Source organism: Poecile atricapillus, chromosome 2 (genome assembly GCF_030490865.1).
Source record: "Poecile atricapillus isolate bPoeAtr1 chromosome 2, bPoeAtr1.hap1, whole genome shotgun sequence".
Taxonomy (NCBI): domain Eukaryota; kingdom Metazoa; phylum Chordata; class Aves; order Passeriformes; family Paridae; genus Poecile; species Poecile atricapillus.
This window is the reverse complement of record NC_081250.1, coordinates 1,575,469-1,600,628: the sequence shown is the minus strand read 5'-3', so window position 1 is coordinate 1,600,628 and position 25,160 is coordinate 1,575,469. Positions and strand designations below refer to the sequence as shown.

Sequence of the window (25,160 nt, the reverse complement as noted above, 5' to 3'; positions counted from 1 at the left end):
TTAGAGGCGGCTTTTTTTGACTAATTTAAACTAAACTGCTCATTTTGACTAAACTAAACCACTCATTTAAACCGAACTGCTAATTTAAACCAAACTAGTAATTTAAACCAAACTAGCAATTTAAACCAAACTGCTAATTTAAACTGAACTGGTAATTTCAACTAAACTGCTAATTTAAACTAAATTACTAATTTAAACTAAACTACTAATTTGAACTGCTAATTTAAGATGAACTGCTCATTTAAGCGGGACTGTTAATTGAAGATTGCTAATTTAAGCCGCTGCCCGGTTTAAACCCAGCCGTTGGTTTAAACCCAGCCGCTCTCCGGTTTAAACTGAGCTGCTCATTTAAACCCAGCCGCTGGTCTCGGCCTCATTTAGGGAGGAGATTCCCGCAATTCCCAACCCCAAAGCCCCGGATCCCGATGTCCCAGACGGATCCCTCCGGCTTCTAATTATGGAAATGATGGAAACTGAGGGCTGTGAAATGCGGAGTAAGGGGAAAAAAGGGAATGAGGGCTGCGGTTCATCCCAAAGGGGGCGAAATCCCGGGAAACTTAAACTTCTGCCCGCAGCGCATTCCAGAGGCTGGGAGGAAATATTCCAGGGATTTTAATTCTGTCAGCTCCCAGAGTCCGGGAATGCTGGTTTTAAGGGAATGCTGATTTAAGGGAATACTGATTTAATGGAATGCTGATTTAAGAGGATGCTGATTTTAGGGAATGCTGGTTTAATGGGAATGCTGGTTTAATGGGAATGCTGATTTAAGGGGATGCTGATTTAATGGGAATGCTGATTTTAAGGGAATGCTGATTTTAAGGGAATGCTGATTTTAAGGGAATGCTGATTTTAGGGAATGCTGATTTAATGGGAATGCTGATTTAAGGGGATGCTGATTTTAAGGGAATGCTGATTTTAAGGGAATGCTGATTTAAGAGGATGCTGATTTAATGGGAATGCTGATTTAAGGGAATGCAGAATGTAGGGGAATGCTGATTTTAAGGGGATGCTGGATTTAAGGGAATGCTGATTTAATGGGAATGCTGATTTTAAGGAATGTTGATTCAGTGGGAATGCTGATTTTAAGGGAATGCAGATTTAATGGAATGCTGATTTAATGGGAATGCTGGTTTTAAGGGAATGCTGATTTAAGGGAATGCTGATTTAAATTCCCATTCAAAGGGAATTCCATGGAGAGCAAAGGAAAGAGGAAGAGGAGCAGGACTGAGCTCTTCACTGAGAATCCAGCCTGGATAATAGATCCAGGTCTAAAAAAGATGGATAATTTTACTTGGAGGTCACTAAAACACTCAGATTTTAACTTGCATTTGGGATTGAAATAGAATTCAAATGTTGTGGACGAGAAATCCATAATTCCCATCACCCTGCAGGAGGGTGTGCCACTCGACACTCGCTCCTGAGAAAAACTGGGAGGAGAATTCCAACTTCATAAGTTGGAATTATAATATTATTGTGTTTATATATATATTATATATAAATAAATAGATATTACATTTAATTATTTATTATTACTTATAGTGCTATAATTATATATAATTAATATCATGTAATAATTTCATAATGATAATTATTATAATAATATATTGTAATGTAATATTTTAATATCAATGTATGATGCTATATATATAATTATTTATATTATATTATATTATATTATATTATATTATATTATATTATATTATATTATATTATATTATATTATATTATATTATATTATATTATATTATATTATATTATATTATATTATATTATATTATATTATATTATATTATATTATATTATATTATATTATATTATATTATATTATATTATATTATATTATATTATATTATATTATAATATTTTTTGTATATTAGATATTTATTATACTTATTCTGTTTATTATATTTATTGTATTTTTGATATTTATTATTTTTATATTTTTATATTTAAAATATTTTAATATATTTATTATATTTATTTTATTATATTTATTATTTTTTATAATTTTCTGATTTTATTCTTTTTATTCTATTTATTCTATTTATTCTATTTATTATTTTGATAATTTTGATAATTTGATAATTTTATAAATTTTTATATGGTATAATTTTAATATATTTTCTATTTTATTCTATTTTATTTATTCTATTTTCATCAGCGTGATCTCACAGAGGAAGATTACGGAGCCTCCATCTAAATCATCCCCCCTGGCTGGGAGAATCCATTCCCAGCTCCAGAGGAACCTGGGAAAGGTGGAGGCTCCCACTGGCGACCCAAATCACCCTGACGTGAATCCAGTTTGAACTGGACATAAAAAATGGATTTATTTTGTATTTTTTGGGCAATTTTAGGTCACTTTGGGGTTTTCCAGGTGTTTTTCCAATGCCACCCCTCCCCAATTTCCTTAAATCCTTCAAGGTGAAAGATTTTCAGCTAAAAACGGCTGATTTTTGATAAAAAGCAATGAGAAAGGGAAGGATAAAGTGGATATGGACCCTCTTAATTCCAGAGCCTGGAAAAATGGGATTCATCCCCTTGATCCTTGGGAATTTCTGCAATTATCTGCCTTGGAATAAAAGTCACTGGAATCACTGTTGAGTTTGACCTTTTTCTCCCCAAAATTAAACCGGATTTCTGTGGGCTCAGATCAGCACTCTGTGGGATCGACATCCCAGAAAACATCGAAGGACCACCAAGAAATTCCATAAAAAAACCATTTCCCGGGATACAAACCAGCTTTAAAAGGGAGCAGTGAAGAGTTAATTTTTTGGAGATTCCCAGAGAGGAAACTTCCTGCTCCCCATGCCAAATAACCTTTTCCTCCCAGAGGAGGTAATTCCCAGGAGCTGTAGGAATTGTTGGATAAGGATTGGACATTTATCATTTCAACTTCTGGAATATCACGGGCATTTCCAGGCTGGGATAAAAGCTGGAATCTGACGGAGAGGAGCGACATGGAATTACTCACCGCAGCTTCTCCCGGGGCGGGAATTCCGCGTTCCTCCCTGGAATTCGCTGCCTTCTCCTTGATGTGGTCAGAGGGGAGGATTATCCGTAGGGATATTACAAATCCTCGCTGGCTTCCAGGAAAGGAAACATTTACATTGGCCAGACGGCCGGGATAATAAATCCCAAATCCAGCAACCCCTTCAAACAATGGCCGTAGGAACTGGAGGCGGATTTCGGGAGGAGATCCCGAGCCCCTGTTGGATGGAAATGATGGAATGGGAGGGTGGGGAATTTGGGATACTCCTGGTGTTGTTTGAAAGTTGTCTTTGGATGGACACAAAGGATTTTCCCTCTCTGTGGGTGGGAGGGTGGGGAGTTGTTCCATCAATTCCGTCACCTGCTGAGTCCTTATCCCAAAAAAACACAGGGATGAGACGCCCAAAAGGGCAGAGTTTTCTTTATTCTCTTCCATGCAGGATCCTGCAGCTGGATCCAGGAAAAGCCAGGAGAACGGGGAATTCAGATCCTGTAGGATCATGGAATGGTTTCCCACAAAACCACAGGGATGAGACCCACCAAATGTCAGAGTTTCCTTTCCCTTCCTTCATGCAAGATCCCAAAAAAGCCAGGAGAACAGGGAATTTGGATCCTGTAAGATCATGGAATGGTATCTCACAGAACCACAGGGATGAGACCCACCAAATGTCAGAGTTTCCTTTCCCCTCCTCCATGCAGGATCCCGCAGCTGGATCCCAAAAAAGCCTGGAACACGGGGAATTTGGATCCTGTAGGATCATGGAATGGTATCCCATAAAACCACAGGGATAAGGTCCCCAAAATGGCTCTTCCATGCTCTTCCCACTGCAGTAGGATCCCAAAAAAGCCAGGAGAACAGGGAATTCAGGTCCTGTAGGATTAAGGAATGATATCCCACAAAAACACAGGGATGAGACCCCCCCAAAATGTCAGCTTCCTTTCCCTTCCTCCATGCAGGATCCTGCAGCTGGATCCCAAAAAAGCCAGGAGAACAGGGAATTCAGGTCCTGTAGGATTAAGGAATGATATCCCACAAAAACACAGGGATGAGACCCCCCAAATGTCAGAGTTTCCTTTCCCCTCCTCCATGCAGGATCCCGCAGCTGGATCCCAAAAAAGCCAGGAGAACAGGGAATTCAGATCCTGTAGGACCATGGAATGGTATCCCACAAAACCACAGGGATGAGACCCCCCAAATGTGAGAGTCTCCATGCTTTTCCCGCTGCAGCAGGATCCCAAAAAAGCCAGGAGAACAGGGAATTTGGATCCTGTAGGGTCATGGAATGGTGTCCACCCAGCCCAAAGGATTCAAGGAATACACCAGGGAGATTTTGGCCCAGCAGGGGAAATCTCCCGAAATTTGTGAGGGAGATGAACCTGAGATGGCAGGAAGGGAATCCCAGATTCCCAGCAGGCGATCGGATAAAATCCAGCCTGTGCCAAAATTCCCGGCTGAGGGAATCAGGAATTCCAGAGGGGATCCCTTCCCTCCCATCCAGCTGCGGAGAGACAGGAGAAAATGAACTGAAAATCATCCAAACCCTCAAACCACCCTCAAAACCATCCCAGAGGGGGTAGGAAAATTTCCCTGAGGAATTTTTCCGTTGGAATTCTGGCCTTAAGTACAATTTGGGATGAGCTGGGATCAGTTTTCCAGCTCCAGGCTGGCCGTGACAGATCCGCTGGAGCTTCTCCTGGTCCTTATTTTTAGATCGTCTTGTGCAGTCCTTCCCTCAGGATGAGTCACTCGGAATCCACAGCTCCAGGAGTTACACAAAAAGTTTTCTTTTCTCCCAAAATTCTGGCACCGTCAGCATTCCCGGCTGGAAGCGATAACTCGGCTCCGGCTGCCAGGAGGAAAACTCATCCCCAAAATGCTCCCAGGGGAAGGAAAGAGCTTTAAAAACTCGTGGAGGATGGAAATCCGTGGGGCTGTGCAGCTGATCTGGGGATCCAGGGATTCCCAAAATTCCAGCTGACCAGAAATCCCAGAAATTCCCAAAATTTCAGCTGATTGGACTGACAGGAGCTCCAGAGATTCCTGAAATTTCAGCTGATCAGGATGTCCAGGGATTCCCAAAATTTCAGCTGATCTGGGGGTCCAGGGATTCCCAAAACTGATGATAAAGGAGGATTGAGGAAAAATTTGGGAATGTTTTACATGAGGATTGAGGAAAAATTTGGGAAAGTTTTAAGTAAGGATTGAGGAAAAACTTGGAATGTTTTGAATGAGGATTGAGGGAAAATTTGGGAATGTTTTAAATGAGGATTGATGAAAAATTTGGAATGTTTTACGTGAGGATTGAGGAAAAATTTGGGAATGTTTTGAATGAGGATTGAGGAAAAACTTGGAATGTTTTGAATGAGGATTGAGGGAAAATTTGGGAATGTTTTGAATGAGGATTAAGGAAAAATTTGGGAATGTTTTGAATGAGGATTGAGGAAAAATTTGGAATGTTTTACGTGAGGATTGAGGAAAAATTTGGAATGTTTTGAATGAGGATTGAGGTGTTCCCAACTCCCTATGGAATGTCGCCGGGAGAGCGATGCTTTGTGGGGGGTTCCTGTTGCACTGCCCTCCTTTAATGGGGAAAATTCCATGGAATTCAGCTGGAGCACGGATTAAAATTCCTGGAATTTCAGCCTTCAGATCACTCCCGCAGCTTCTGATGGATTTGATGGAGAATTTTTTATATTTTCCCCTTTTTCCATAGGAAACCTGCCCTGATTTCGGCATCTTGGAGACGCAAGAAATCAGGGAATGGAGGGAAAAGGAGGGAAAAAAAAGGGGGGAAACCCCCCCAGTTCTGCATCCCATTGGAATTTCCAGCTGCGAAATCGGAAGTGTGAAATTCCTTCTGGAGATAAAACCAGCTGGATCTGAGGCTCACCGGAGGATGGGCTTCAGCTTCCCGGGAATATCCCTATGGAATTCTCCTTGTCCTGTTTGCAGGTGACAACACCAAGGAAATTAAGGAATACCTCAATCCCTGGGATCGATTGCTGGGATCAGGGATTCCCGGATCCTGCTGCAACCAGATCAAGTATTTTATCCAAATATCCATATTTATCCAAATATTCCCAAGATCCAGCTGGAAATCCCAATGTTTGATTCCCTTTATCCCGAGATCCAGCTGAAAACCCAAATGTTTTATTCCCTTTATCCCAAGATACAACCAAAATCCAAATGTTTGATTCCCTTTAACCCAGGAAAATTGGGATGTTTGATTTCCTTTATCCTAAAATCCACCAGGAAATCCAAATGTTTTATTCCCTTTATCCCAAGATCCAGCTGAAAATCCAAATATTTTATATCCATTATCCCGAGATTCAGCTGGAAACCTGAATGTTTTATTCCCTTTAACCCATGGAAATTGGGATGTTTTATTCCCCTATCCCAAGATCCAGCTGGAAACTGGGATGTTTTATTCCCTTTATCCCAAGATCCACCAGGAAATCCAAACATTTTATTCCCTTTATCCCAAGATCCACCAGGAAATCCAAACATTTTATTCCCTTTATCCCAAGATCCAGCTGAAATCCAAACATTTTATTCCCTTTATCCCAAGATCCAGCTGAAATTCCACTGTCCAGCAGCAGATGAAAGCAGGAAATCGGGAAGTATCCCATGGGATTTATCCCTGCTGGCTGTGCACATCCTGCTTTCCAGGGCCCTCCTCTCCTCATCGGGAATCCCCTCTGGAATTCTCTTTATCATGGAATCATGGAATGGTTTGGATTGGGATTCAGAGCTTTGAAAGATGGGAACGTTCAACCTTTTCCCATGGCAGGGACACTTTCCCGGAATCCCAGAGTCCCAGAATCCCAGTATCCCACAATCCCAGTATCCCACAATCCCAGTATCCCACAATCCCAGAATCCAAATATCCCAGAGTCCCAGAATCCCAGAATCTCGGAATCCTAGAACCATAGAATCCTAGAGTCCCATAATCCCAGCATTCCAGAATCCCAGGATTCCAGAATCTCAGGATCCCAGAATCCTAGGAACCCAGAATCCCAGGATCCCAGAATCCCAGGAAACCAGGACCCCAGAATCACAGAATCCCAGGATCCCAGGATCCCAGAATCCCAGAATCCCACGATCCCACAATCCCAGAACCACAGAATCCAAATATCCCAGAATCACAGAATCACAGAATCCCAGGATCCCAGAATCCCAGAACCACAGAATCCAAATATCCCAGAATTCCAGAATCTCAGAAGCCCAGAATCCCAGGATTCCACAATCCCAGAGTCCCAGGACACCAGAATCCCAGGATACCAGAATCCCAGGAAACCAGGACCCCAGAATCCCAGAATCCCAGGATCCCACGATCCCACAATCCCACAATCCCAGGATCTCAGAATCCCAGATTCCCAGAACCACAGAATCCAAATATCCTAGAATACCAGAATCCCAGGATTCCAGAATCCTAATATCCCAGAATTCCAGAATCTCAGAAGCCCAGAATCCCAGGATCCCATAATCCCAGAACCACAGAATCCAAATATCCCAGAATCCCAGGAGCCCAGGACTCCAGAATCCCAGGACCCCAGGATCCCACAATCCCACAATCCCACAATCCCAAGATTCCAGAACCGCAGCCTCCACCACAGCTATCCCAGGCCGCTCCAAGCTCCATCCAAACCGGCCTCAGACAATTCCAGGGATTGGGATTAAGGCTGGAAAAAACTTTTGGGCTCATCGAGTCCAACTCCAAATATCCTTGAGGGACTTTTCCAGATTTTTTTCTCCGTTTGGATGTGGATGAACAACCCGGCCGCTCCCAGGCGTGAACCCCCCGCCCTCTGCACCTTCCCCATTTCCATGGAAAAAGATAAAAATAACTCCATGGAAAAGCTCCGTGGGCAGGGACGACCTCGTTCGTCAGGGGTGATTAAGGCCATGAATAAATTATCTCCCAGCATGTTAATTAACGTCCTGGTCTTTCCATTCCGGGGGGCACGGACTGGACCAAGGGATTGAATTCCCAGCCAAAAAAAAACCGGTTAATCCCAAAAAACCGAGCGGGAGCCGAGGACACGAGGGCAAAGGAAAGGTTTTGCCAACGGATCCGGAGCGAGGAGCGAGGAGAGGGAAGAGAAATCCATGGAAGAATTCCCAGCGGGAAAGGAGTTACTCATTTATCCTGAAGGTCGTTGTTGGAAGAGGAGTTAAAGATTGACCCAGCCCGAGCTGAGGCTGGAAAAGAGGACGGGAATCCGGGACTGGAGTGATCCCGAGTGCCAGGAATGACTTCCTACGTTTTTAACAGGATCCTGGGAGCGCCTGGATAACGCCTGGAGCAGGGACAGACGATCCCAGAGGATCTGGGGAGAGACAGCTTGACTGGAGCTCTCTGGTGATTCTGGAATACCAGAATCCAAATATCCCGGAATCCCAGAGTCCTGGAATCCCAGAATTCCAGAATCACAAAATCTCAATATCCCAGAATCACAGAATCCCAGTGTCCTAGAATCCTGGAATCCCAGAGTCCCAGAATCCCAGAATCCCAGAATCCCAGGATCCCAGAGTCCTGGAATCCCAGAATTCCAGAATCACAAAATCCCAATATCCCAGAATCACAGAATCCCAGAGTCCTAGAATCCTGGAATCCCAGAATTCCAGAATCACAAAATCCCAATATCCCAGAATCACAGAATCCCAGTGTCCTAGAATCCTGGAATCCCAGAGTCCCAGAATCCCAGAATCCCAGAATCCCAGGATCCCAGAGTCCTGGAATCACAGAATTCCAGAATCACAAAACCCCAATATCCCAGAATCACAGAATCCCAGAGTCCTGGAATCCTGGAATCCCAGAATCACAGAATCCCAGAATTCTAGAACTCTGGAATCCCAGAATCCCAGAATCCCAGAACCACAGAATCCCAATATCCCAGAATCACAGAACCCCAGAGTCCTGGAATCCTGGAATCCCAGAATCCCAGAGTCCTGGAATCCCAGAATCCCAGGATTCCAGAATCCTAATATCCCAGAATTCCAGAATCTCAGAATCCCGCAGTCCCAGAATTTTGGAATCCCAGAATCCCACAATCCCACAATCCCACAATCCCACAATCCCACAATCCCAGGATCCCACAATCCCAGGATCCCAGAACCGCAGCCTCCCCCTCGGCTCTGGCTGGACGGGAGCCCAGCAGAATCCAAACTCCGGATTTTTCCAGCCCCTTCCCGCTTTTCCAGCCACAATTCCTCACCTCTCCCTTCTGAGAGCTGGGATCAGCTCCAGATCCGTGTCCCACATCCTGGGCTCTGTCCCATATTTCACTGTCGGGGTGGGAATTATCCCAAAAATATCAAAAAGCGGACCCGGAAGTGCTGCTTTGAGGCCGGACTCAATCCAAAGGTCTTTTCCTTAATAATTTCCTTGATTATTCCCTAATTCCAAAATTTTTATCTCATTTATGGGATAAAAGCTACAGGAATGAAATAATTCCATCCCGCGTGGGGGTGGTGTCATTCCCAAAAAAACAACCGAGAAAAGGGGAAAACATCGGGAATGTTCAGCTTGGAAAATTCCCTCCTCAGTAATCCATTCCAAAATTCGGGAATTTTAAAGCGGGAGGAAGGAGGAATTGGAGGAAGGGCAGAACTTGAACCTTCATGAACCTCCCCAGCCGCGGGAATTTGGGATTCTGCTTCATATTCCAGCCGGGAATGGGCTGGATTGGAATCCTGTGGCTGCTTCCCAGCATTCCTTGGGAATTCCTGACTGGGATTTCCCTTTCATGGATATCCTTGAAAAGACCATTTAAAGTTCCATTAAAAAAATGTCATTTTTAGCTGCTTCCCGCTCTTCCCGATCTTTTCCAAGGGGATTTGGATGTGGGAATGTGGAAGAGTTAAAGAACTGAGCCTGGCTCAGCCGGGCCTAAAATTAAACTCGGCCTAGAAATTCCTGTTTTAAGCTGGAGTTTGAGCTGAGCTCCGGTCATTCCCAGAGAGGGGATTTTATTGGGAATTCATTGGGTGGTTCAGAGGGATTCGATCCCATTTCTGTTCTGCTTTACGCTGGAATTCCCGGATTTTTTGGAAAAGCGCTTTTTCCTGAGGAATATCCAGCCGCAGGGCCGGAAATCGGGATGGAAAAATCCCAAGGATTGAGGGCATGGATCGCGCTCGGGATCAGCTGGATACCAAACACCTCCACAACCTCCCTGCCCTTCCCGTTCCCATTCCAACAAAAATTCCCAGGGATTCGAGTACAGCGATCCCAAAGCATTTCCCAGAATTCCAGGATGTGAACATGGATACGGGATCACAAATTCCCTTTAAGCCGGGCCTTGGGAAAATCTGTGGCAGTAAAAGTTGCCGGTGTTGACCTGGAGAATCCCGGTTTATCTCCTTATCCCGAGGGGATAAACTCGGGATTTGTTGTCCGAACGGAATGTTCGGCATCCCGTTATCCATGGACTTTGCGCTCATCCCAGCCCCAGCAAATTTTTCCGACCGCTGGGAAAAGGAATTTTCCTCATGAAAAAATCCAAAATCTCTGTCCCAGCAGAACCAGAGCCAGGATTTTCCACGGTTTTGGTTGGGATTTGGAATGGAAATATCCGGCTTGGAGCTGCTCTGGGGACAGCATTCCCGATTTTCCCTCCGTGTCCTTGTGTGAATTCCCAGATTTGTAGCTCCTGCATGGAAATTTTCACCCGAGAAATTTTCCTGAAGTTTTTCCTTCCCAAAACTGAGTTTTAGTCCAAGCCGGGAGCATTTCAAGGGAAATTCCCTCATTTCCCTTCCCTTCGTTTTCCTCATTCCTGGAAAAGCTTGAACGTCCCCAAGGGCTTGGAATTCTTCTTTATTCCCATTTTCTGCCAATCAAAAGGCAAATCCAACATTCCAGGATTATGGGCAGGTTTGGGCTACTCAGGCTGGGTTTGGGCTACTCAGGGCTGGGTTTGGGCTACTCAGGTTTGATCTGGGCTACTCAGATTGGGTTTGGGCTACTCAGGGCTGGGTTTGGGCTACTCAGGCCTGGGCTTGGCTACTCAGGCTGGGTTTGGGCTACTCAGGGCGTGTTTGGGATACTCAGGTTTGATCTGAGCTACTCAGGCTGGGTTTGGGCTACTCAGGCCTGGTCTGGGCTACTCAGGGCTTATTTGGGCTACTCAGGCCTGGTCTGGGCTACTCAGGGCTGGTCTGGGCTACTCAACCTGGGTCTGGGCTACTCAGGCTGTGTTTGGGTTACTCAGGGCGGGTTTGGGCTACTCAGGTTTGATCTGAGCTACTCAGGGCTGGTCTGGGCTACTCAGCCTGGGTTTGGGTTACTCAGGCTGGCTTTGGGCTACTCAGGCTGGGTTTGGGCTACTCAGGGCTTATTTGGGCTACTTAGGGCTCATTTGGGCTACTCAGGCCTGGTCTGAGCTATTCAGGTGGGGTCTGGGCTACTCAGGGCTGGTCTGGGCTACTCAGGCTGGGTTTGGGCTACTCAGCCTGGGTTTGGGCCACTCAAGGCTGGGTTTGGGCTACTCAGGTTTGATTTGGGCTACTCAAGGCTGGGTTTGGGCTAGTCAGGCCGGGCTGGACCTCCCTGGGCCCCGCAGGTTTCCCCTCCCGCTCTCGATTCCGGGCGTTTCGCTGAGCTCGGACCCCCTGGCCTGGGCTGTCCCAGCGGAATTGGGAAATCCTTCCCCAACCTCCAGCGATTCCCAGCTGGATTTTATCCTGGAATTGGGAAATCCTCACAGTTCAGGGGCTCCTTCCCCAACCTCCAGTGATTCCCAGCTGGATTTTATCCTGGAATTGGGAATTCTCACTGTTCAGGGGCTCCTTCCCCAACCTCCAGCGATTCCCAGATGGATTTTATCCTGGAATTGGGAATTCTCACTGTTCAGGGGCTCCTTCCCCAACCTCCAGCGATTCCCAGCTGGATTTTATCCTGGAATTGGGAAATCCTCACAGTTCAGGGGCTCCTTCCCCAGCCCCAGCCGATTCCCAGCTGGATTTTATCCTGGAATTGGGAATTCTCACTGTTCAGGGGCTCCTTCCCCAACCTCCAGCGATTCCCAGCTGGATTTTATCCTGGAATTGGGAAATCCTCGCGGTTCAGGGGCTCCTTCCCCAACCTCCAGCGATTCCCAGCTGGATTTTATCCTGGAATTGGGAAATCCTCGCGGTTCAGGGGCTCCTTCCCCAACCTCCAGTGATTCCCAGCTGGATTTTATCCTGGAATTGGGAAATCCTCACTGTTCAGGAGCTCCTTCCCCAGCCAATTCCCAGCTGGATTTTATCCTGGAATTGGGAATTCCTCGTGGCTCGGGGGCTCCTTCCCCAGCCCCAGCCGATTCCCAGCTGGATTTTATCCTGGAATTGGGAAATCCTCGCAGTTCAGGGGCTCCTTCCCCAACCCCAGCCGATTCCCAGCTGGATTTTATCCTGGAATTTGTGGAGTTCTGTGTCTGTAGGGTCCGGACCACAGAATTCCAGAGGCAGGGAAGGAGAAATCGTGGAATGGTTTGGGTGGGAAGGGACCTCAAATCCCATCGAATTCCATGGGACCGTCCAGCCTGGACTTGGATATTCCATGGATCTGGGAATTCTGTGCCAGTGACTGATCTGGAAATGGTTTTTAGGGTAATCCCTTAAAAAATTAAGAATTAAGAAATTAATTAAGAAATTGCTGGAAATTAATATACAAAAATATTAATATATAAAATAATAACTCTATTAAAGTGTTTCTGGATGAAATAATAAAAATGAAATTGTTAAGATAAATATAATAAAAATAATACTGTATTAATACTATTATAAAATAGAAATTGATATAATCAATGGTATATTTATTTATTTATTTATATTTTATATAAAAATAATATATTCTATATAAATAAAATATATTTTATATAAATATATTTTATTTATATAAATATATTTATATAAATATATTATAAATATATAAATATATTATAGTATAAATTCATTAATATGGTTTAATTAATTTATTATTGTAGATTATTTTATATTCTATTTAATTTAAATTATTAATAGAATATATGCATATTATATATATTTATATATAAAATATATAAATATATTTAATATTTATAATATATGTATTACATATTAATAAATCTACTATATTAGATCAATTTTATAATACATAAATATTATATATTTATATAATGAATAAATATAATTTATTAAATATAATATATATAATAACATATAATAATATATAATAATATATTATTATATATAATGTTATATAACGTTATATAATAATACATAATAATATATATTATATAAATATATTAATAATATATAACAAAAATAAAAATATCTAGTTAGTATGTAAAATAAATATATAAAAGAATTAATATATCAAATAAAAAACATAGAAAATTATTAATCTAGAGAATAATTAATATGTAAAATGATTAATATATAAAATAATTAATAAAGATAGGTAGATAGATAAATAAATAGATAAATATATAAATAGATAATTAATTAGTTAATTGATTAATAAAAGGAGCCCTTAGAAGGACCTTGACTTGGAGGGAAGAAGACCATTATTAATAATGGGTATTAATTATTATTAATACTCATAATTGGCTATTAATCCTGGAAAAGGGAATAAACAGTAGGAGATTTTTCCACAATAACGGGATTTTGCCCGTTCTCTAACTGGGAATTCAGAGCAATCCCAATTTTCCCCCATGCTGGGATCACTGGAACAGCACAAAATCCCTCTTTGCCTTCTGATAAACCTGGAAAAACTCAACAATAATTTCATTTTTTAACCCATCCCTGCTTGGGCAGCCCATTCCCAAACCGTGCCCATGGCGAAGCGCAGCAGGACCTAATTAAGCCTGGATTAATTAAATTAATTAAATTAATTAAACTCTGGCTTTGCGGAGTGACCAGAGAGCAGCTGAGCCCCGGCATCCTCCAAATCCCAACCGAGGCACGATCCTTGTTTTTCCATGACCAATTCCGCTCCTTTGCTTCTTGACTTCATTCTGCAGCTGATTTTATCAATTAGGCTGTAATTAACGCCATTAATTGATGCCATTAATGAGGAGCTGCTCAGGTTTGCAGGAGCTGAACCCTGCGGGGGGACTTTGACACGAGAGCGGGAGTTTCCCTTCGGCGCCGCGGGAATGAGGAGCCGAACCTTCCCTCTCCGCCTTGCGGGATTTGTCACTTCCAGAACTTCCAGGAAATCCCCCAAAACTGTGTTACCCCAATCCCAATGTTTTTTCGGGATGCGAATCCGAAGGCTAAAGGCCGATAACCCCAAAGGTGGTCAGAGGTTTCCTTGCCCTCCGTGTGTCCCAAACACCGAGATCCTTTTTCAGTCCAGCCGCAATTTTACATTAAAACAAAACCAAACCCCCCAAAAATGAGGAAAACCCATCCCAAGGGATGAGAGTCTGGATGTGACCCGGCTGCAGCCCCGAAAGCCAATCCTGTCCTGGGCTCATCCAAAGGGATGTGGGGAGAAGGTCCAGGGAAAGGGGGAATTCTGCCCCTGGGCCCCGCTCAGGTGAGGCCCCAGCCCTGGATCCAGCACGGGAAGGAGCCGGAGCTGCTGGAGAGATCCAGAGGAGGCACCAGGATGATCCCAGGGATGGAGGAAAGGCTGGGAGAGCTGGGAATGTTCCCCTGGAGAGGAGAAGCCTTGGGGTGAGCTCAGTGTGACCTTCCAGGACCTGGAGGAGCTGCAGGGAACGTGGAGAGAGACAATTCCCAAGGGATGGAGGGGCAGGACACAGGGAATGGCTCCCACTGGTTGGATGGGATATTGGGAAGGAATTCCTGGCTGGGATGGAATTCCCAGAGCAGCTGTGGCTGCCCCTGGATCCCTGGAATTGCCCAAGGCCGGGCTTGGAGCAGCCTGGGATAGTGGGAATTCCCTGCCATGGAATGGGGTGGGAATGGCTGATCCACGATGAGGTCACCCCAAAGCTTCTCTTCTCCAGGTGAACATTCCCAACTCTCCCAGCCTTCCAACATCCCGGAACATTCGGCAGAACCCTCTCCTTCACCTCACACCAAGGAAATCCGGGATTTCATTTGGGATCCGGGACCTGCGGGCTCTGCCCAGGGCTCCCAAGAGGTTTTGGGGCCTTGCTGAGGATTTTGGGATTCCCAAATTATCCCAGGCTGAAAAATCCCGGGAATTCTCCTGCTGGTGCTGCCGCTCCCTTCCAACCCCCAGCACTCTGGGATTCCAGGAGTCTCGGATCTGTTTCCAAAGGACCTTCCCAGTGCGGATTCCTGGAAATCCAGCTCCAGACGGGTTTGTCTGGGACCTCTCCCACCCCTGAACTCAGCGGACGGAGGTGCCGGAGGGAGCAGCTGCTTTTTATCACCCTCCCGTGTTTGTCCTCCTCAACTCCTGGAATTCCATCGGAATTGCAGGGGAGGCAGGAATGGGGTGAGAAGGGCCAAGGGTTGCTGCAATAAAATCACGTGGGAATTCTGCTCCCGCATTCCAGAAAAAGAGCAAAACAAATCCCGAGGAAAATCACGCTGGAAGGTGGAAACCAGCCCGGTGTTGAGATATTCCAGGAATATTCCATCTTTTCTCCCTCCAGGCTCTGCTTTCCTCTCTTTCCAGCAATCACGGATGAGGTCTCGGTGTTTTCCCAGGTTTTTTGGGATTTTTCCACGTGGAAAGTCACCGGACAATTCATCTCCACTGCCTCTAAGTCAGCAAAAATTCCTTAATTTGGGTAAAATCAAGGTCTCCGTTAACCACGGAAAGTCCAAAAATTCCAAAGGGAAATCCTTCCCCTGGGAAGATATTCGGGACAAAGTGGTGAAATCACCATCCCTGGAATTTTTGGAAAAGCAGTGGATGCGGCACTTTGGGATAGGATTTAGTGGGAATTTCGGTTGAAGGCTGTAACTGGAGATCTTTTCCGACATTTGTGATTCCATGATTGTCCTAAACCTGGAAAAATCCGAATTTTCCACAGGGAATAATAACCCAAATATTTCCTTCCAATGAAGGCATGTTGACTTTGGAATAATGATCTCAGGAATAATCGGATTTAGGAAATAACGATGGGACAAACCCAGCCCTGCAGCTCCAGGAAAAGAATGGAATCTTTTCCCTTCCCGATTCCTGGATATTCACAGGGAGGAGGGGGGGGATGAAGGAAGAAAATTCCTTTTTCCAGTTTTTTTTGTTTCTTCTTGGGTTAAACATTTCCACACAATCCAAATATTTGGATCCCAGGCACGGATATTTTATTGGCATCGCTCCCCAGCCTATGGAAGTGGGAATTTCCCTGCGTTTTCCTGCTCATTCCTGAATTCCCATAGGAATTTCCCCCACACAGACTGGGTCAAGGAATTTCTGGAGTTAAAACCAACCCCAAATCAATGGAATTCATTTTATTCTGGATGAGTTTTCCCGGTTTGTGGCAGCCCAAACATGGATCGGAGTGAGCAGAAATTCGGGATTAATAGGGAATATTCAACATCTGTTTATTAATTGGATTTATTTATTGACATAGATATTTATAAAATAATAAACATAATAAAATAAATTAAATAATGTTTAAATAATTTTATAAATATTAACATTTATTTTTTTATATTTTTTTTTACTTCAATATGTATTTATGTATCTTATATATATTTATTATCTATTTTCCCATATCTGTTTATTTAATATCTATTTCTTCATTTAAAAATGTATTTATTGAAATAATTTCTATTTATTTAATTCATTTAAGATATTTATTATTTCTTAATTTATTTAATTGATATATTTATTTTCATTTAATCAATCAAATAAATAAATTTATTTATGTATCTTATCCTATATAATTACATAATTTATTTTTTAACATAATTACTCATTTTATTAATATAATTAATTAATTAAAATTAATTTAATTGATTAATATCTAATTCGGCATTTAGATTTATTTGATTTATTTATTATTTAATGAAGAGACATTAATTGCAAGGAATCTCATCCCGGGATATCTCTTCAGAAATCAATAATTCAGCTGCAAGAGATCCCACAGGGTTTAAATTGGAATTTTGGCTTTCCATAAAATATCCATCACGGAATTATTTATAAAAAAATTCTATATTTTATATATAAAATAATTTATATTTTATTATATTTCCTGCTGGGGCAGGAAATCCCTTCAAGTCAAATTTCCACGTTCCTTTTCCTTTTCCCCTTGTCCAAATCCTTCTTTCCCCGGAGAGGAATCACTCCAAGCTGGGTATTCCCACCTGAGGATGGATGCGATTTGGGAAAAAGGAATCCAGGATTTCACCAAGACCTCTTCCAGCAGGAGAAAAACCATGGAAAGCCTTATTTGAAGTCACCAGGCAAGGATTGATGGGATTTGGGATCAACTCCCAGCTCTCCCATTCCGGATTTTATGATCCCATCACTCTGTTCACCATCTGGGAACGAGACGTTTTTCCTTGACTCATCCATGAAATCCTTGGAGTAGGAGCCATAAATCTTCCCCGAAATGCAGCGCTGAGCCAAACTCATTCTCCTGCCTGAGGAATCCTGGGATTCCCGCTCAGCTTTCCTGGGATTTTCTCTACCCTTTGGGAATCCTCCTTTTCCTCTTTCTCCTCATCCTCTCCCTCTCTCCTTCCTCTTCTCTTTTCCTGATTCTTCTCCTCTCTCCTTTCCCTTCCATTTTCCTTTTCCTTTTCCTTTTCCTTTTTTTTTTCCTTTTCCTTTTCCTTTTCCTTTTCCTTTTCCTTTTCCTTTTCCTTTTCCTTTTCCTTTTCCTTTTCCTTTTCCTTTTCCTTTTCCTTTTCCTTTTCCTTTTCCTTTTCCTTTTCCTTTTCCTTTTCCTTTTCCTTTTCCTTCTGCTTCTCCTTCTCCTTTCCTTTTTCTTTTCCCTTTCCCATTTCCCATTTCCCTTTCCCTTTCCCCTTTCCCCTTTCCCATTCCCTTTCCCTTTCCCCTTCCCAGAACTCACAAACCTCTTTATCCCTGCATCTCCATCCCATAATTTTCCCAGCTGATTTTCCATTGCCTCCTCTTGTTCAGGAGTTTTTTGTTTGGTTTTTTTCCTTTTCCTGGAATTTTCCCTCCACCCTCCCAATCGATTTTGGCGGAATTGACACCAAATATTTACGGGACTTTCATCCTTCTGGGAAATTTATTTAAAATTGAGCAACGGGGTCAAAAGTTCCTGGGAATGCCAGGGGTAAAACACATGGAATAAAATAATTCCATTTCATATTAAAAATAAAAATCTGGGATGATCTGGATGGTGTCAATTGTTCCCATGGATTCATGGGCACCATTTCCCGATCCAGTTGGGTTCTATCCTGGATTTATCCGACTTTTCCATCGCTGTTGCTTGGACACTCGGATGAGGCTGAGGGCGATTGGGACCTCAAGGAACACAGACAGATTCCAAAATCTGGGATGCACTGCTTGGATCCGATAGCCAGGGACACATGGAACGAGCTCCATGCAGGAGGGGAACATCCAGGCAATTCCCAGGAAATCTGGGAGCCGTGGAATCCCAGAATCCCACCAGGGATTGGGTTGGATCATCTCGTTCCAGCCCCTGGATATTCCCATTGCGTTGTGAGGAGTTTGGAGCTCAGCTGGGAATGTTCATCCTGGAGAAAAGGAGCTCCAGGGGGACCTTCTGGGACAGGAGGGGGAAGCCGGAGGGAATTGGGATCTGCTCCCAGGGAACAGGGACAGGAGGAGAGGGAGCGGCCTGCAGTTCTTCCAGGGAAGGGTTAAATTGGATATTTGGGATCATTTCTCCACGGAAATCCCATTGGAACCGCCCAGGGAGGTTTGGAGTCCCCATCCCTGGAGGTGTTCCAGGAATTCCTGGATTCCCCAGGGCTCTGCTGGGGGTCGGGCACAGCTTGGAGTCGATGATCCCGGAGATCTTTCCCAACCTCAGGGATCCTGGAATTCTGTAATTGCAGCTCCACAGGCACATCTCCCAATCCTCAATAAAATGATTGATCCATCCAACTGAATCCATGGATTTATCCCTTTCCCAGTCCCACACATGGAGAGGGATCCCAAAGTCATCCAAGGTCATCCCTTCAAGGACATTTTGGATGCAAAGATCCAAACTTTTCCGTAGATCTTGTTTCTGACTACCTGGATGCTGAAATAAAAATCCCAGAGTTGGGAATTTTATCATCATCCCAAATTTCCTTCCTCACCCATTCCTGCTAAAGCAGCGCCGTTAAAAACCAAGGATTTTCCTGGACAAGTTGGAAAATGTTCCTGCACTGAAAATTCCAGGATGCCGATTTCCAGCAGCGGAAGCATCCAAACATTTGGAAAGGTTCGTTTGGAGCTGTTGGAGAAACATTCCAAGACCTGCCATTCCCAGCGTTCCAGAGGCTCCTTTTATCCCACGTTCCTTCCCGGTTCCCTCAATCCCTGCTCATGGATACAGTCAGAAATGGAAGCAAAACAAACTCCTCCGAATTCCCTCGGAGAGGGACGCAAGGCTCCGATCGGGAACGGAGTTCTCCAATGGGAAGAATTCCAAGGAAGGAGCTCCCACACTCGGCTGCATCATCCCAAACAAAACCAGGATGCGCTGAAGAATTCCTCACGCTCTCCAAAGGCTGCGGAGAGGGAAAAATTCCCCTTGGAAGCAGCTTTGGGATGATGGGAGATGCCGGAATTCTTGGAGCACCTGCCCCGTCTCAAACAGCAGCGGTGGGGCTGGCGCCGGTCCTGGAATTCTGAGTTTCCAAGGAAAAGCTTCCAAGTGTGGGGCCGGAATTTCTGCACCTCGTGATCCTTTGATGTGGGGAAAAGCTGGAGAGGCTCTTTGGGATGTGGAGACGTTCCCATGGTTCCTCTGGCACCGGGATGGGATTCCCTGGGATTCCAGGGAATTCCAGGGAAGTTCTCCCCACCCCAGCCAGGCCTGGACCTGCATTCCCGCTCTTCCCAAAACGCAGGGAATGAGCAGGGTGGGATCCAAGGGGATCCTTCCTCGGGATCTGAGCTCATCGCCAGCAGGGGCAGAAATCCATGGGAATGCTGCAGATCTGGGAATGAAACCTTCATTCCCATGGATCCAAGACAGTCATGGGAATTGTCCACCCTCCCTTGCTCCCAGGGTTTGGGAAAAGGATTCCAGCTGTGGAAAAATCCACTGCGCTGGACGGGATTGGGAGTTCATCCCGCCAAAGAATCGCTCCGGGCGCTGCAATTCCCATTTTTCCAGGAGGAAACAGAGGGATTAATCATTCCCTGGCTGTTGGATCTGGCAGGGAGGGACTTTGGATCCAAGGATCCTGAGGAGCGAGTTGGGATTTTTGTGGATAAAAAGGAGACGGAATTTCTCAGTCTTGGAGTCAGGGACAGATTTCCCAGGAGAGCGCCTGGTGCAAGGGTTAAACTGGGAAAAATTCCCAGTTTTATGCCAGGGTTAAACTGGGAAAAATTCCCAGTTTTATGCAAGGGTTAAACAGGGAAAAATTCCCAGTTTTATGCAAGGGTTAAACTGGGAAAATTCCCAGTTTTGTACCAGGGTTAAACTGGGAAAATTCCCTTCTTGTGAAAGGGTTTAACTGGGAAAATTCCTGGATTTGCCTGAGTTAAACTGGGAAAATTCCCAATTTTATGTCAGGGTTAAACAGGGAAAATTCCCAGTTTTGTGGAAGGGTTAAACTGGGAAAATTTCCCAATTTTATGTCAGGGTTAAACGGGGAAAATTCCCAGTTTTGTGGAAGGGTTAAACTGGAAAATTTCCCAATTTTATGCCAGGATTAAACTGGGAAAATTCCCAGTCTTGTGCCAGGGTTAAACTGGGAAAATCCCCTTTTTTGCCAGGGTTAAACTGGGAATTATTTCCAGCAGTTCATATTTTTATTCACTTTAATTTGGGGGAAGAATAAAATAAATGCAAATACGGAGCTGATAAAGGAAGCTGAAATAAAGCAATTATTTCAAATATTTTAAATATTTCAAATTATCCCAAATCAATAACCTCCAGATCAACAAATTTGAAAGAAATTAATTGGAAAGGAATTATAAATTGTAATAATAAATAAATTATTAATTTATTAAATTATTAATAATAACAATAACTAAAATAAATAATAAATGCATCAATAAATTTAATAACGGATATAAAGAAATCAATGATAAATAAATAAATGATAAAGAAATACATTAGGAATAAATAAATGAATGAAGAAATAAATGATAAAGAAATAAATTAGAAACAAATTAGAAACAAATCAATTAGAAACAAATTAATTAGAAATAAATAAATTAGAAAGAAATAAATTAGAAACAAATAAATGAATTAGAAACAAATTAGAAACAAATCAATTAGAAACAAATTAATTAGAAACAAATAAATTAGAAACAAATTAATTAGAAGTAATAAAATGTCTCTAAATATTAAAATATCTCTAAATTATGAAATATGGATAAAGAAAAGGCCCCAAATCCTCATTTTTAATATTAAATAATAAACCTATCCATGAAATTTTCCCTGCTTTCCCCTCTCTCCAAGGAAACATCCACCATGGAGCCCCTGGAAGCTTTTCCCTCCTTTTCCGAAGGCCTGCGGATCCCTGAGTCCGGATTTGCTGCGTCCCGAAACCCCCGGAGATCCTGGGAATCCTTGGGAAGGATTTCCCAGGTTCCTGTTGGTGGGAAAAGCAGCCGGATCCCACAAAAACCCCGGCAGAGGTGGGAACGGCTTCCCGGGAATTCCCAAAGGAGCCCCCTCGACCTTCCTCAGCCTCCGGAATGAGCAACTCGGGAATCGCTGCTGGAAAAGCAGATTTGGGATCCAGCTGGAATGGGAATGGGATGGGAGAGAAATCCCTCTCCTTCAGCATCCTCCATCCCAATCCCGCTCTCCAGGGATGGGATGGGATGGGATGGGATCAGTGGGATGGGATGGGATGGGATGGGATGGGATGGGATGGGATGGGATGGGATGGGATGGGATGGGATGGGATGGGATGGGATGGGATGGGATGGGATGGGATGGGATGGGATGGGATGGGATGGGATGGGATGGGATGGGATGGGATGGGATGGGATTGGATCAGTGGGATGGGATGGGATGGGATCAGTGGGATGGGATGGGATCAGTGGGATGGGATGGGATGGGATGGGATGGGATGGGATGGGATGGGATGGGATGGGATGGGATGGGATGGGATGGGATGGGATGGGATGGGATGGGATGGGATGGGATGGGATGGGATTGGATCAGTGGGATGGGATGGGATGGGATCAGTGGGATGGGATGGGATCAGTGGGATGGGATGGGATGGGATGGGATGGGATGGGATGGGATGGGATGGGATGGGATGGGATGGGATGGGATGGGATGGGATGGGATGGGATGGGATGGGATGGGATGGGATGGGATGGGATGGGATGGGATGGGATGGGATGGGATGGGATGGGATGGGATGGGATGCGACAGAATGTGATGGGAGGGGAGGGGATGGGATATGGGATAGGAATGGGATGGGATGGGATGGGATCAGTGGGATGGGATGGGATATGGGATATGGGATATGGGATATGGGATATGGGATATAGGATATGGGATATGGGATATGGGATATGGGATATGGGATATGGGATATGGGATATGGGATATGGGATATGGGATATGGGATAGGGATGGGATGAGATAGGATGGGATGGAACAGGGTTGGGATGGGATGGGATGGGATGGGATGGGATGGGATGGGATGGGATGGGATGGGATGGGATGGGATGGGATGGGATGGGATGGGATGGGATGGGATAGGGAAGGGATGGGATGGGATGGGATGGGATGGGATGGGATGGGATGGGATGGGATGGGATGGGATGGGATAGGGAAGGGATGGGATGGGATGGGATGGGATGGGATGGGATGCAATATGGGATATGGGATATGGGATGTGGGATATGGGATATGGGATGTGGGATATGGGATATGGGATATGGGATATGGGATATGGGATATGGGATATGGGATGTGGGATATGGGATATGGGATGTGGGATATGGGATATGGGATATGGGATATGGGATATGGGATATGGGATATGGGATATGGGATATGGGATATGGGATATGGGATATGGGATATGGGATATGGGATATGGGATATGGGATATGGGATATGGGATATGGGATAGGGATGGGATGAGATGGGATGGGATGGAACAGGGTTGGGATGGGATGGGATGGGATGGGATGGGATGGGATGGGATGGGATGGGATGGGATGGGATGGGATGGGATGGGATTGGATCAGTGGGATGGGATGGGATGGGATCAGTGGGATGGGATGGGATCAGTGGGATGGGATGGGATGGGATGGGATAGGGATGGGATGGGATGGGATGGGATGGGATGGGATGGGATGGGATGGGATGGGATGGGATGGGATGGGATGGGATGGGATGGGATGGGATGGGATGGGATGGGATGGGATGGGATGGGATGGGATTGGATCAGTGGGATGGGATGGGATGGGATCAGTGGGATGGGATGGGATCAGTGGGATGGGATGGGATGGGATGGGATGGGATGGGATGGGATGGGATGGGATGGGATGGGATGGGATGGGATGGGATGGGATGGGATGGGATGGGATGGGATGGGATGGGATGGGATGGGATGGGATGCGACAGAATGTGATGGGAGGGGAGGGGATGGGATATGGGATAGGAATGGGATGGGATGGGATGGGATCAGTGGGATGGGATGGGATATGGGATATGGGATATGGGATATGGGATATGGGATATAGGATATGGGATATGGGATATGGGATATGGGATATGGGATATGGGATATGGGATATGGGATATGGGATATGGGATATGGGATATGGGATAGGGATGGGATGAGATAGGATGGGATGGAACAGGGTTGGGATGGGATGGGATGGGATGGGATGGGATGGGATGGGATGGGATGGGATGGGATGGGATGGGATGGGATGGGATGGGATGGGATGGGATGGGATGGGATGGGATGGGATAGGGAAGGGATGGGATGGGATGGGATGGGATGGGATGGGATGGGATGGGATGGGATGGGATGGGATAGGGAAGGGATGGGATGGGATGGGATGGGATGGGATGGGATGCAATATGGGATATGGGATATGGGATGTGGGATATGGGATATGGGATGTGGGATATGGGATATGGGATATGGGATATGGGATATGGGATATGGGATATGGGATGTGGGATATGGGATATGGGATATGGGATATGGGATATGGGATATGGGATATGGGATATGGGATATGGGATATGGGATATGGGATATGGGATATGGGATATGGGATATGGGATATGGGATATGGGATATGGGATATGGGATATGGGATATGGGATATGGGATATGGGATAGGGATGGGATGAGATGGGATGGGATGGAACAGGGTTGGGATGGGATGGGATGGGATGGGATGGGATGGGATGGGATGGGATGGGATGGGATGGGATGGGATGGGATGGGATGGGATGGGATGGGATGGGATGGGATGCAATATGGGATATGGGATATGGGATGTGGGATATGGGATATGGGATGTGGGATATGGGATATGGGATATGGGATATGGGATATGGGATGTGGGATATGGGATATGGGATGTGGGATAGGGATGGGATGGGATATGGGAACAGGGATGGGACGAATCCAGACCCCAGCCCTCCATTCCCAATCCATCTGCCCCGGACCCGCTGCGATCCCAGCCGGGAGCGGGGTGGGGGCGGGGGGCTCATCCCGGGGCCATCCCCCCGCAGGGAGGGGACGATCCTTTGGGATTCCAGGGCAAGGCGAAGGAGGAGGAGGAGGAGGAGGAGGAGGAGGAGGAGGAGAGGAGGAGAGGAGGAGGAGGAGGAGGAGGAGGAGGAGGAGGAGGAGGAGGAGGAGGAGGAGGAGGAGGAGGAGAGGAGGAGGAGGAGGAGGAGGAAGAGGAGGAGGCAGCGATCGCCCTTTTTTTATCCCTTCCCCTCTCTGCCTGTGCCAGGAAGCCCAACTCTACCTTCGCCTGGAAAGAGCCTTTCATAAACCCAGCTCAAGGCTCCCATTCACGGCCATGGAGCCGGGAAAAAAAAAAACGGGAATAAAAAAAAACCCAACCCGAGCAAGCAGAGACTTTGGGATTATTTCTTCTTCTTCCTCTTTTTTTTTTTTTTTTTTTCCGCTCTCCCTC

At 45.0% G+C, this 25,160-nt stretch overlaps 2 long non-coding RNA genes across 2 annotated transcripts; both read right to left on the bottom strand.

The window, feature by feature from the left end:
- Window positions 1-2,684: 2,684 nt before the first annotated feature.
- LOC131575267 (uncharacterized) lies at window positions 2,685-4,504 on the bottom strand. Its single transcript, XR_009276747.1, has 3 exons — window positions 4,366-4,504; window positions 2,972-3,206; window positions 2,685-2,849 (listed from the first exon to the last, which is right to left on the bottom strand). It is a non-coding gene; the product is annotated as an uncharacterized LOC131575267 (long non-coding RNA).
- A 106-nt stretch (window positions 4,505-4,610) lies between these two features.
- Window positions 4,611-7,988, bottom strand: LOC131575268 (uncharacterized). The gene is made up of 3 exons (XR_009276748.1): window positions 7,869-7,988; window positions 5,880-6,014; window positions 4,611-4,835 (listed from the first exon to the last, which is right to left on the bottom strand). It is a non-coding gene; the product is annotated as an uncharacterized LOC131575268 (long non-coding RNA).
- Window positions 7,989-25,160: the final 17,172 nt, after the last annotated feature.